This window comes from Protopterus annectens, chromosome 1.part0 (assembly GCF_019279795.1).
Source record: "Protopterus annectens isolate FY-2018-M chromosome 1.part0, PAN1.0, whole genome shotgun sequence".
Taxonomy (NCBI): Eukaryota; Metazoa; Chordata; order Ceratodontiformes; family Protopteridae; genus Protopterus; species Protopterus annectens.
This window is the reverse complement of record NC_056725.1, coordinates 1,246,611,011-1,246,625,003: the sequence shown is the minus strand read 5'-3', so window position 1 is coordinate 1,246,625,003 and position 13,993 is coordinate 1,246,611,011.

The following is a 13,993-nucleotide window of genomic DNA, read 5'->3' as shown; positions in this document are numbered from 1 at the left end:
TATATTACTACCTGTCTCCCAATACATTCTCCCTCCTCATACTACCTCCCTACCAACCTTGGTGCCATACTCCTCTCCTCACCCTCTACCTATTTTCTTTGCACCCTTTCTCTCCTAAATGATGACCTATTACCCACCTCTCATCATCACCAGCCCCTACATCTCAAACTATAGCTTTCCTATATTTTTTAACATTTTCCTTACCTTACCTCTAAACAACTCTCATACTCCTTACCTAGCCTTTATACATCTCTCTGTACTGTAGCCTACCTAGTCTCTAAAAATCTATCTCTTCTCTAGTCTACTATTCGTCACCTACCCTCTCTACATCCCATCTCTTTCTAGCACTGTATCCCCTCTCTCTCCATCTCAGTACTCCAAAACAGAGAGCTTCCCCTCACACTCTATAAATATACAATTGTAGCTACATGAACTCACCTATCTTCTTACTGTTCACATTATGTATCCCTGACAGACCCTAACCCTAAATTAATACTCTCTCACAGATAAGCTTTAGTCTGTTTATCTTACACAACAATACTTTAAGGAACATTGTATAACCTCCCATTTTTGAGTGTAATATGCTGTACCAACCTGTATGTGTAATGTCTATTTATCTTGTGTATTAATGCCTTAAGCTATTGAATTTCCTCTCATTCCTGATTATATGTGTAACTAAACTGTATGTTTTAATGTATACTGTATATTGTCAAAAATTCTGTACTTTATGTGGAGCTTTTCTCCCCGGGCCTCTGCTGAAAATGGGTTTCTGACCCAGTTGGGCTTCCCTGGTCAACAAATGTCAATAAATAAATAAATAAATACATTTTGTATGTGGCAAGAATTTTCCTTGCACATGCACAGTTGACTCTCGACATTTGCATTGCCATTGCCATTTTGCTGTGTTGATCACAGTAAGTAATCCCATATATTTATACATAAACACACACACATACATATATCTATAGTGTTATATTTCTCTCTCTCTGTATATATATATATATATATATATATATATATATATATATATATATATATATATATATACTAAATGGAAAACACTGAATCCAGGTGACTAGAGACTGTAGATAGGTAAAAACCTGGTAGATCTATGGAAAAAAATACACACCAGAGGCTGTGGTACGATTTTAGCGCTTTTGTTTGCTTGTTTATTGAATAACTAAATCGAACTTCGTCAGAAATCTGTTTAAAGTGGCATCCAGTAGAGCAATTTTACATAGTTTAAACATGAATAAGTGCTTGAAAGATAAGAGTATGAGGGTGTGACGTGCTTGTTAGCTTATCCACTTTAGCATGCATTTGATATTGAGACTTCCATTCAGTCCTGTGGCTTGGTCCACCCTCGGTTCAATTTGCCATCTTAGTTCCCTGACTTCCAGTGGAGTGCTGGAATCACCACTGAAAGTAGTTGCTTGTTCAATTACTTGGAATAGGAATTTGGGGGGTTGTATGCATCTGCGTGCGTGTCTGGCTAAGGCATTGTTTGGGTCTTGGCACCTAATGGCTTGGAAATGTTCTTTCATTCTGTCCGAAGGTTTCCTTGTGGTCATTCCTATGTAGAACACCTCGCAGTGATTGAATTTACTGAGGTATTCCATGTTGGTGGTATTGCAATCATAGCTGCGGTGGAGGGTGAGGGGTTTGCTTATTTGGCTATGGGAGTTTGGTTCCCCTTAGTATGAATTGGCAGCAGCAGCAGTGCCCACATGGGAGGGTCCCTTGCTCAAGGGTCTGTGAGGCGTTTTGTGGATGTGGTTTTGGTTCAAGCCATTTTTTAAGGGTAAGGGTCTTTTTGTAGCAGAAGTTTGGTTTGGCTTTGGGTTTGGCTGTAAAGCCGTATTTGAGGATGGGCAAGTGTCATGTGTGCCTGTTGGAGGCCACTTCGACTGCTATTCTGTCTACTAGGATAGTTTTTTTGAGTGAATAGTGCATGCAGGAGAGTACTTTCTGTCTCATAATCTGCGTCTTTGCTTACTATTCTACTCAGCCATATGAACTGACCTTTGATTACATTTCTTTTCATGAAGCTAGGATGCTGGCTTCTATAATCTAAAAGGTTGTTATGGTGGGTGGGCTTCCTGTAAAGTTTGGATGTGAATTTCTTTTCGTCAAGGACTAGTGACAGTGTCATGTTGAGGAAGTTAACCTCTGTGCCTAGTCATAGATTGTGAAATTGAGGAACTGAATACTGTTTCTTATTTCAGAGATTAAATGACTGAGTTCATCTCAGGTGCCTTCCCAGAGCAGGAACATCATCAGTATAACGCCTGTATAGGGCTACTTGTTTGAAGGCTTCTAGTTTGGTAAGGTAGTCTACCTCCCAAGTGCTAAGCACTAGGTTAGCATAGGCAGGGGCCATTTTGGCCCCCATGGCTACTCCTTGGAGTTGGTGGAAGATGGAGTTGCCAAATGCAAAGAAATGATTTTCTAGTACGAATTTGAGGAGTGAGCAGACGGTGTCTGCTGTTTCTGGTGAGAAATTCCTGTGATTGGTTAGGTACATTTTGATAAGGGTGATCCCTTCTTTGTGTGGTATGCTTGGATACAGTGCCACGATGTCAAGGGTGACTAGTGTGAGCTCTTGGTTGGAGTACTGTGCTTTGAAGCAGTAGATCTCATGGAGGAACTGCCATGAGTCTTTCAGGTAGAATTCAGAGCTCTGGACTATTGTGTTAAATTAATAGTCCTGTAGTTTGTGTGTGTGTGTGTGTGTGTGTGTGTGTGTGTGTGTGTGTGTGTGTGTGTGTGTGTGTGTGTGTGGGTCTATATTAGAACAGCGAACTTTCAAAATGCCGAGTGTTCTAATATCGACCCGTTTTCAGTGAACGCTGAAAATATTGAAGAAACAGAAAACCAAATTTTTTCCTAGGGAAAGAATTCAGTTGTCCGTTTCTGTTGCTTTGGTATTTTCAGTGCTGTGGTGGAAAGTTTCAGGTCAGGTTCAGGTAAGTGTGCGATTGTGTGGACGTAAGGGTTAGGGCGGGTTAGGTGAGTTAGGGTTAGGGCGTGGGTCAGGTAAGTGTGCGATTGTGTGGACGTGAGGGTTAGGGCGGGGTAGGTGAGTTAGGGTTAGGGCGCAGGTGAGGTAACTGTGTGATAGTGATGGACCTTAGGGTTAGGGTTTGGGTTAAGGTAAGTGGATAGTTTGTGGTGTATGTATAGTTTAGTGTAGGGTTAGGTGTAAGAGTTTAGGTGTATGTGTGTGGATTGCTGTTTGTTTGGTGTGCTTGTGTTGTGTATATGTGTTTTGGAACAGCAATTTCTTTCTCTAGGAAAAAATTATCTGTTCTGTATGTTCAATGTTTTAAATTTTCAATTAATAGGGTTTGATATTAGAACACTCGAAATTTTGAAAGTTCGGTGTTCTAATATAGACCCGTGTGTGTGTGTGTGTGTGTGTGTGTGTGTGTGTGTGTGTGTGTGTGTGTGTGTGTGTGTGTGTGTGTGTGTGTGTGTATACATATATGTATATATATATATATATATATATATATATATATATATTTATATACATATATATATTATATATATATATATATATATATATATATATATATATATATATATATATATGTCTGTATATATATATATATATATATATATATATATCTCTTATATATACATATATATATATATATATATATATATATATATATATATATAGGTCTACTTTAAAACAGCAACTTACCGGAACATCGACTTGCAAATCACTAAGACAAGAACATTGAAACTTCACAATGCCGAATTCCCATAACATTGCAATTTAACTCCTGGAAAGAAACCACTGGGCCACCAATCACTACAATATGAACGGAAGTAAACAAACCCATCAATGTGGGGGGTATCACCCCCCCACACCACTCTAACTAACTATATCAACTCTGAGATCGTACTACAGTGGAGAAAAGGCAAATGTCACTATGGTGGACCAGTGGTTACTTTCCTGCAGTTAAATTCCGATGTTCCAGGAGTTCAGTATTGTGAACTTTCAAAGTTCTCTTCTCGGTGATTTGCAAGTCAGTGTTCCAGTATGTATATATAAACAATTGTTTAAATGTGGCTGTGTTGGTTCCACTATTGAATGACTGGTTTAATTCTAATGGCAATTATAATTTCTAATGTAGACTAACCTAACTGAATACCTCCACTTTAAGATAAACTATAACTCTCTCTATCTTTTACTAGATATTGTCCCCTTACTCTGACCTCCTGAAAGGCCTGAAAGATAGAAGGACACCCCAATGGCAAAATAAACAAACAGCTCCTGTCTAGCCCCCTGTAGCAAAAGGACCTGATAAGGTTATTACCTCCTCTACTCAAATTGTTGGAATAAGCTAGCTAGCTGTACCAGGTCTATAGCACAACCATGCACCCCTACTTAACCCCCAAACTGATTGTACCTTCCCATTGTGACTATTATAAGTTAAAACCCATGGGAACCATTGGCATATCCCATATTTGCCTCTCTTTGGAAAAAAAGGTTCTCCTGGCTCAATTCCTACCTTCACATTCCTTAAACTTCCTAAAAATCAAGACAATCCTACAGTGAGTTAGTGAGCTTAATTGTTACAGGAAGGAAACAAGGTTAGAATTATCCATAGTGAAAAATTAACTCACGCAAAATTCACAGACCCTGAGATACTCGTGGTTTGGTAAAGCCCCATTCCCCCACTCCATTCGCCCTGGCTGCGCTCGGGCTCGCTTCGTGCCCCTCCCTTACCCAAATTCCACCCACCCCTAGTGGTGCTAAATTTATACTATACTGACCACACCCCTCTCTTCCTAAACCAATCAGCTTTTTCTGATCAAGTAATTGAAGTTCCCCTACCCACCCTAATTTTTCTATTTAATACCCCATAGACCCACCCACATCCTTACTATGGCAACAGGGCTCTCTTCACTCAAATTTCTTCTAATATACTCCATATTACCACTGATGCTTATCCCATACATTTTGACTGCTTATGAAAATCAAGTTCTTTATGACCTTCCCTTACCAGGAAGGCACACTATCACTCTGACTGTACCCAATCAATTAGATTACTTGAACACTGCCTTTATATCTAGCTCCTCTCACCTTCAGTGCATCCTACCTATTAAAACTATATACATCAACCCAAAAGCTAAAAAATACCAAAACCTTATTCTCAAGTTTCTGAAGTTGACCATCAAAACTCACTATGGATGGTGACATCCACCCAAACCCTGGCCCAGCCCCTACCGATCACTCTAACATCCTGACTACTTCCTCCCTTAACACCCATACCCTAAACAGTCCATCCAACTCACTCCTGATTAGCCATCTAAATATTAGAAGTATAAATAATAAAGTCCATCACCTCCATGCCCTACTATACTACCTTTGTCCAGATATTCTTTGTCTCACTGAAACCTGGCTTAAACCATCTACCTCAGATAATGAGATTACATCACCAGGTTATAATATATTAAGACTTGACCTCACAACTAAGAAGTGAGGGGTGGTAGCTGTCCTATATAAATCTATGCTATAGCTGTCCACTGATACCCCTCAAATAACTCGAAATGACAAGGCTGAAATTATTACTACTAAACTACAAATCAATAAAAGCAAATGCATATATATTGTCTGTGTCTGCATCCCCCCAGGTAAAAACATACAAATACTTGAGGAATTCTAAACTGGGTGCCAAACAGTTACCCTCAAAAAACAATTGTTCTTGGGGATTTTAACATAGACTGGTACACCTGCTCCTCAGAACCCCCTACTCAACATATTAACCTTTATGGTTTCACACAAGATATTTAATCCCCCACCAGGATTACTAAACCTAACGATAAAGAAACTATCCTAGACTGGATCCTTATTAATGATCAACTAGACATGTATAAAGCTGGAACCCTGCCTGATAGCATAAGTGATCACCTTCTCACCTATATTATCAGGCAGTAGGCTGGAATCCCTAAACAACCTATCTATAAAATAATCAGGAATAAGAAAAACTTCAACTTTACTAATTTCAAAACTGACCTCAAACTTTGCAACTGGTCTGCCCTCAGGCATCAGCCACTTGAGGAGGCTGTAAAATATTTTAACAGCAAATTCTTATCCATCCTAAACACCCATGCTACAGAATGTTCTATTAGAATGAAAACTAAACCTACCCTATGGCTTACTGCAGAAACTAGGCAAAAAATCTTACTCAAGAACAAAGCATGGGACACCTGGTGAGTCACAAAAACCCTAACAGACCATCTTACTTATAGACAATTAAGGAATGATACTAAAAAATCTTTTATGTCTAATAAAAAAACACTATTGCCATCTACAACAGAAACACCAAAATAAACCACAAAAATTCTGGGCAGGTCTAAATAAGCTTCTCTACCCAGGACAATCCTCCACCCCTATCCCCACAAATTCAAACACTAAAACCCCTCCAGAAGTCACCAGTTCCTTTAATAATTTCTTTACTGAAACCATCCAACAACTAGCTAATAAATTATCCCAGTGGACCTAATCCAACTGCTACTACACCCAGTACCCAAAACATATTTAAACTTCAACCAGTCTGAACCTCATTTATTCAAAAACTAATTAGTAAACTAAAACCAACCACCCTAGCTGCAGACCTCTTCCCTGCAGAGTACATACAAAAAGCAGCTGATATGGTAGCCTATCCAATATCCATTCTGATAAACATAACTATATCAAAAGCTTCCATTCCCACTATCTGGAAGATTTCCCACATTATTCTGGTCCATAAAGGAGGCAGTTCCACTGAACTCTCAAATTACAGACCAATAGCTATCCTGTCTCCACTAGCCGAAATCATAGAAAAATATATCCATAGACAACTCCTGACCCATCTCCTGGTGAACAATCTTCTGACAAACTCTCAACATGGCTTTAGACTGAACCATAGTACCACCACTGCCCTACTCTCCTTTACAAATGTCATAAACCAAAACCGTAATAGTGATAAACTTTCCTCAGCCATCTTCCTAGACCTTTCCAAGGCTTTCAACATGATAAACCATCGACTGCTCTTGCAAACCTTAGAATCAAATTCCCTACATACCTAAACCATACAGTGGTTTAAATCATATCTGAATGGTAGACAGCAGGCAGTCCTTTGGAAAAATAACTTATCTACCCTTCTACCCATCGCACTCGGAGTTCCCCAAGGATCCATCTTAGGACCCCTCCTATTCTCCTTATTCATTAATGACTTGCACAAGGTAATACCACATGCTATCCGAATTCAGTATGCTGATGACTCAACCCCAATATGTTCTGCCACATCCCATGAAGAGCTATTGGCCTTATCCCAAAATACTTTTAATGCAGTTGAAAACTGGCTCCTCTATTGCCTTCTTATACTAAATCCCAAAAAACGAAACAGCTGCTGTTCTCTCCATCTCGCAAGTCCTCCACTCTAACCTTCTCTATTAAATCAAGGGATGGTATCTCACCAGATCACTCTACTAAACTCCTAGGAGTAATAGTTGATAACAACCTGAGGTTTGACCTGCATATCAACCATACAATTAAAACAGTTAAAAAAAATGGGCGCTCTAGACAGGATCAAACCCTTCTTAACTCCCCTAGCCAGAACTATTCTTGCTCACACACATCTACTCTCCACACTTCTCTACACCTCTCTCCTATTCACAAATTTGAGTAAAACTGACCTGAACAAGTACACGGTCTGCTATAATCATATTGCCAAATTTGCAACTGCCTCTGCCCATAGAACTCACCATTGCCTTAACCTAAAACTACTAGGATGGCTTGAACTACCTAATCTACTCCTGGTCAACTAACTAGTTATTGCCTACAAGATCCTTTACCAGACAGAACACACACACCTGATCTTAAAAGTCTCATCACCTCCTACCAGAACCTAAAAACTCTCAGATCCTCCAACAAAATGTTAGTTCTCACACTTAAGGCTAACAACTCAGCCAGGGAAACTCTGTTTACAACTCTGTTGGTAAAACATGGAATTCTCTTCCTGCAGACCTAACCTCAGAACCCTCTTTAGCCCTATTCAAAAAGTATCTTATTCAATACCTCAAAAAACACTGGCTATGTCCTTGCTCCTCCCCTGACTAATTTCCACCCCCTTCTACAGTGTGCCCTTAGAGGTATCCCTGGCCTTTCTCATTAGGGTCTAGCCAAATAAATCTGAACCAACCAACTGAATAAGTAAGGGCTAGTTCCTCTCCTTGTATGTAAAATTGCAAAGATCCAATAATTGATATATAAAAGAATAGGAATTGTTTAGTGTTTGAACTGAAACCTGGAAGTGAATTATACATATATAGAATTGAAAAGTTTTCATCTTGATTTGTCTTGAGATTGATAATGTGTAATATGTAAATTTGTACCAGTCTTTTCCATTGTAACTTGCACTATCTTGTACTTGTCTGTCTTGTGTTCATCTGTAAGGAGCTTTTCTCCAAGGGCCTCCGCTGAAAATGGACATATATCCAGTCGGACTAACCCGGTCAACAAATGTAAAATAAATAAATAAATAAAATAAATATTGTTCTGGTAAAGTGACCTATTGCAGGTGTTTAATGTGCCTAACATGTTTGCAGAGTAGAGATGAGATGGCATTCTGATAAATAGTATTGCAACTTACTTCTGGATTAAATTTCCTACTAGTTTTAATGAGAAACTGCAGGGTAATTATTTGGCTAGTAGTTATTGCACTAGTCAAATAATTATCTACCAGCTGTGTTGGAAATTAATTTTATTTATGTTTTCTATGTTTAATGAAACAGCCTGAGTGGGGTTAGTGAAAACCTTTTCAGCTAAGGCCTGGGGAGAATGTCACATATATTTTTTTACAGAAGATTATCTAGACTGCACATAGAATGACAATGTACAAACAGTATGCAAGTATTTATAGACTACACAGCATTTTGGAGTATATGATAGTTTAAGCATTGAGAATTGAGCATAAATGTTCAGAGTACATGAATATTAGGCAGTGTCTGCATATTAACAAAACTTATACAAAATATATAGCATCGGGTCTACCTGAAAATACTGAAAGTCCTAAACGCCGACGACGAGAACACCGACACCGGAAGATCGACAATGGAGATGATCGACAGTTGAAAATCCCGACGCTGAGAACACCGACATGTTAAGGTAAGTGTGCGATAGTGACGGACTGTAGGGTTAGGGGCAGATTAAGTGAGTTAGGGTTAGGGCGTGGGTCAGGTGAGTGTGCGATAGTGACGGACCTTAGGGTTAGGGTTTGGGTTAAGGTTAATGCATAGATAGTTGTGTATGTAAGGTTTAGTGTAAGTTTGTAAGGTTTTTGATGTGCTTGTGTTGTGTGTGTGCTTTTTGGACAGGGGATTTGTTTTGTTTGTTGACTGTCGGGATTGTGGTTTGTCGGGCATGTGAAGTTTCATGTTTTTGAACTTTCGGTTTTGTGGTATCAGTGTTTTTGCGTGTCGGTGTTTTCAGGTACACCCATAGCATCACATGTCTTTCATATAATGTGATCTAATGAGTCTAAATCAGTTGTAGTGTAGATTCCTTACATACAATGAGATCTAATGAATCTAAATCAGTTGTAGTGTAGATTCTTGTGAGTGTAGCACGGAGAGAAAAAAGAAAGCAACTAGCCTACACAGTATAAATCATCCATTTAGGTAAGAGAGTGATGGCAGTCATTATATGGGCTTTAGTAGCTACTTTTTACACACCCAGACATTTTAGAAAGAGATAGTAGAGCACAGGAAGTGTTATGGTTTTGCTTAATGAATGCAGGAGAGATTGAATGGCAAGAGAAAGAAAGCGAAAAAGGATATTGGAGTAAAGGGAGAAGGCTGGGCTGAATGGAATTCTGTGTATGAAAGTTATAGAGTGCTGTGTCATCTCTGAAATTACGAATGTAATAACTTTGCAAGCATATTATTGGGTTGTGAGTAGCAAACAGGCAATATGTAATAGGCAGGATAATAACAGGAGTGTAGGTAGGAGAAGTTGTGATAGAGGTAGTGCTATGGATGAAGGTACAGACAGAAAAGGAGAAAGTATGAAGAGTGCTTGGGAGTTGGTGAAGAGCTATACAAGAGTGTTATTTTTGGTTTTCTTTTTGAAATAAGACACCAATGATATGATTAAGTTATGGACTGAAAGGGAAAAAAAACAGCTTCCTCCCAACTTTGAACTAAAAATACGCTGTAATCCTGAAATTTCCTGACATCCACACCAGTGAAGCAATGATGTGGTGTTGAGTTATTTCGTAACCCACACATTAGGTGCTATTAAATAAGGAGCTTAAGGTAAAGAACTAGTCCTGAACAGAATTTCAGGCCTTTACAGGATGTACAGACACAGACACACACAGACTCATTCAGATACGCACACACACACACACACACACACACACACACACACACACACACACACACACACACGCACACATGCGCGCACACACACACACACACACACACACACACACACACACGCACACGCACACATGCGTGCACACACACACACACACACACACACACACACACACACACACACACACACACACACAGCTATAGGTATTTTAAAGGATCACCATTTCACTATTCAGATCACTGCATAAATATTATGAATTTTATGGACAATCATTCTTTGCCTCATTATCTTTTGAACATCAGCCACCTCCCAGCAAGTTAACTAACTTGTTGTCCATCACTACAGTAAAGGTTGACTGGAAGGGGCCATCACTAAGACAGCCATTGGGGTGATTTAATGTTTCTTCTTCTTTTGGTCCTACTGTATCCATGAATGTCCAGCTTATTGATCTGTCGGAGGGATGCAATGGGCTGTCCACATTGGTTGTCCCTTACTTCCACAAGAGAGACTCTTAGCATGTAGCCCCATACCATCATCTCAAGCATGGGAAATGGTTCCCCAGTCTCCAGTGGAGAAATCACACTATCCAGTGTACTCCATGAGTACTCATTAACCTACTCAAAGTCTTCAGAGATATGAGCAGGCCACTCCCCTTCATTTTTCCCCATCTCTGCCAAGCTACTTCAGTACCAGAGCTGCTAAATGAACCCCGGACACATGGGTTATTATAAGAACTCTACTTGTCCATGCCAGAGAGCCAGGAGAAGGCTATGAACAATTTAATTGAAAATGTTGAGACTGCTGCACTGCTACAATATGTACTTTATCTTTCAAACTTATTTATGGAGCCTCCTCATGGTCTTTATGTTGAAAACGGTCTTCATTCCAGCTGAATAGCCAAAGCCTTCGATACTATTCCCCACTCAGGAATAATAGATAAACTCTCACAACTAGGCATCGATCCATATGTTACCTAATGGGTAGCAAACTGACTCACTGATAGAACCCACCTAGTCAAAATAGGGGAAGCCACCTCAAGCAGTAGACCCGTAATGATTTACCCCAGGGATCAGTCTTGGGGCCTTTGTTGTTTGGGATATACTTTTCTGAAGTGCAGGCCAAAAGCAGTGGGCTATGGCTGACCAAGTTTGCAGATGATTGCAGGCTGGGTGCTGTCATTAATTCCCCTACTGATATGGACATCCGGCAAGAGGGTCTCACCCAAACAAATGACTAGTGCTAGAAACATGGCCTCAAACTGAATGGCAAAAAATGCATCATCATCCCCTTTGGATAGAGTAACATCCCCACAAATTATCACATTAATAATAAGGTCCTAAGCATGCAATCAGTCATGAGGGACATGGGCACTCAGGTTGAAAGCAAACTGACTTCTGACCACCATATTGCCTCTATTGTATGGAAAGCTTTCTACATGGCCCACCTCATTATTAAGGGTATTTCATCAAGGGACAAGGGAGTCATAACATCCCTGCATTCTTCCCTTATAAGACTCATTATTTAGTACAATGCCCTTTTCAACATGTACTTCACAAAACACATGCAGCAGCTGAAGAGACCACAGAGGTTCCTCAACAGGTGAATCTAGGGCCTCAAACATCTACCCTACGAAGATAGGCTAAAGGCCCTGTTCCTCTACTCAGTCTCCTACAGACTCCTCAGAGGTGACCTGTGCCTGGCTTACAAAACAATCTGAGACCCCATCTTGATGGGACTGCTCCATATCTGCAAGTCAAGTTACACTTGAATAACCCGCACTTGTGACCTCAACTTGGTCTGTGACATCAATTGGACTTGTTGGCGGGACAGATGTGTGTCTCAGAGACTCTCCCTTTTAAGGAATAGACTCTCTCTCCACGTCAAGCAGAGTACCTCATTAACCCTTTTTAAGTGCAATCTGGATAACTGGATGGGGAACAGAAAATGTGTCCCTGCTGGACAGTGGCACAGAGTGCTGACTTGTTGAAACATGGGCTAAATTCTTTGCTAGGCTTGTAAGGGTCTCAGGGCCAATAGCCTAGCAACTTCCTATGATCATATGATCCTATGAGCCTAAATTGTGTACCAGTAGGGGGATCTCCAATTATCAATGCAGAGCTGTCTTTTTGGTCATATTTTGCCATATTTGATTACTGGTGATCTATAAATAGTACAAAAATTGGAAATGAGTTGCATCCTTTCACAAATGATACATTTTGGAGAGCTTGTTCTACTTCCTTATTTTGTGCAGGAGGAGCTCATCTTACAAATCTTTAACGCTGCACGTAGTACTGATTAAAATATAAACCTGTCTCAAGCAAAGCAGCAGCTGAAACTTGCTGTATTCAAACATTTTGTTAGTTGTACCTTCCACTTTATGCAGCATAATAATCAGTATATATGACCAGTTGTATCAGTCGTGGCAGTAAGAATGGGCTGTATTAACTGCAGATGATTTCATCAGTAATACCTGCTGGCTATTTTATATGCCCAAGAAAGTATTTGCAATCCATCCAACAAATAAAAATGTATAAAGATGATTTCATCATTTTCGATAGATGTATAAATATTTCATATTCGTTTTTTGGATTGTGGTCTCTTGTGACAGACCAGTAAGTGCAGTAGTGCCAAATGCTCCTGGTTTAGTTAAGGTCTACTGAGCACAGTTACCTGTTTATTTAAAACAAGTTAAAAATTACAGATGACAGTACAGATACGATTCTTCCCATAAATTGGTCTTAGTAAATAACAATGCCTGTCTCCATTAATGAAGGAAACAAATAAGCACATGCTGGTAGAAAGGGATTAAGAAAGTCTTTTCATCAGTCTAGGAACACCATGCTGGAGATTATGATTATATTACATAGATCAATGTAAACAGTTTTTGCAGTATTCCTCAGAATCAGGGTCTGCAGGACCAGGAGCCATTCAATATAGTTGACTCCATAGTTTCAATACAGAATCTGTATTGCCAGCTCTGTCCTGGCCAGGGGTGATCAGAGGTCAAAGAAAGTGCTGAAAGCAAGACAAGCTAACTAGATGATGCATTTTTGGCATTGCAGGGCACATAGGCTGCTCTAAGTCTAACTTCCACAAAATGAAGCATCACGTGAGCCTTTAAATACTGTCGACAAGCCATGCAGGCTGGTAGGAACTGAAGGGTTCACTGGCACTGTTAGAGCTGAAAGGTGAAGTAAAAAAGAAAATGGTAAAGGCGATCATAAAGTATATCTAACAAAGTACAATCTTCAGAAGTCATGGCTCCATATATCAAGCAGCTCAAACGTCATATCATTAGTAGCTCAAAAGGATGCATGTTACAATGTTCTAGGAAAATGCTTGGACACATTCTTAATGAAGTGAATAACTATTCTAATATTTTCTTCAATAAAATGTATTCCCCAGCAATAGGGATAATCCTGTAATTGTGAATAAATTGGTTTGCAATGGTAAAGACATTATAAATCTTACCTATGAAATAACACATTTCTGAGACACAAACAGAAGTGATTATTCTGCCTTGGTCACATGCCTTAAAACAGATTGAGGGATTCTTAGTATTTGACTCTGTTGGACTACAACAAAAGAGTCACATACAATTTAAGAGAAGCACAC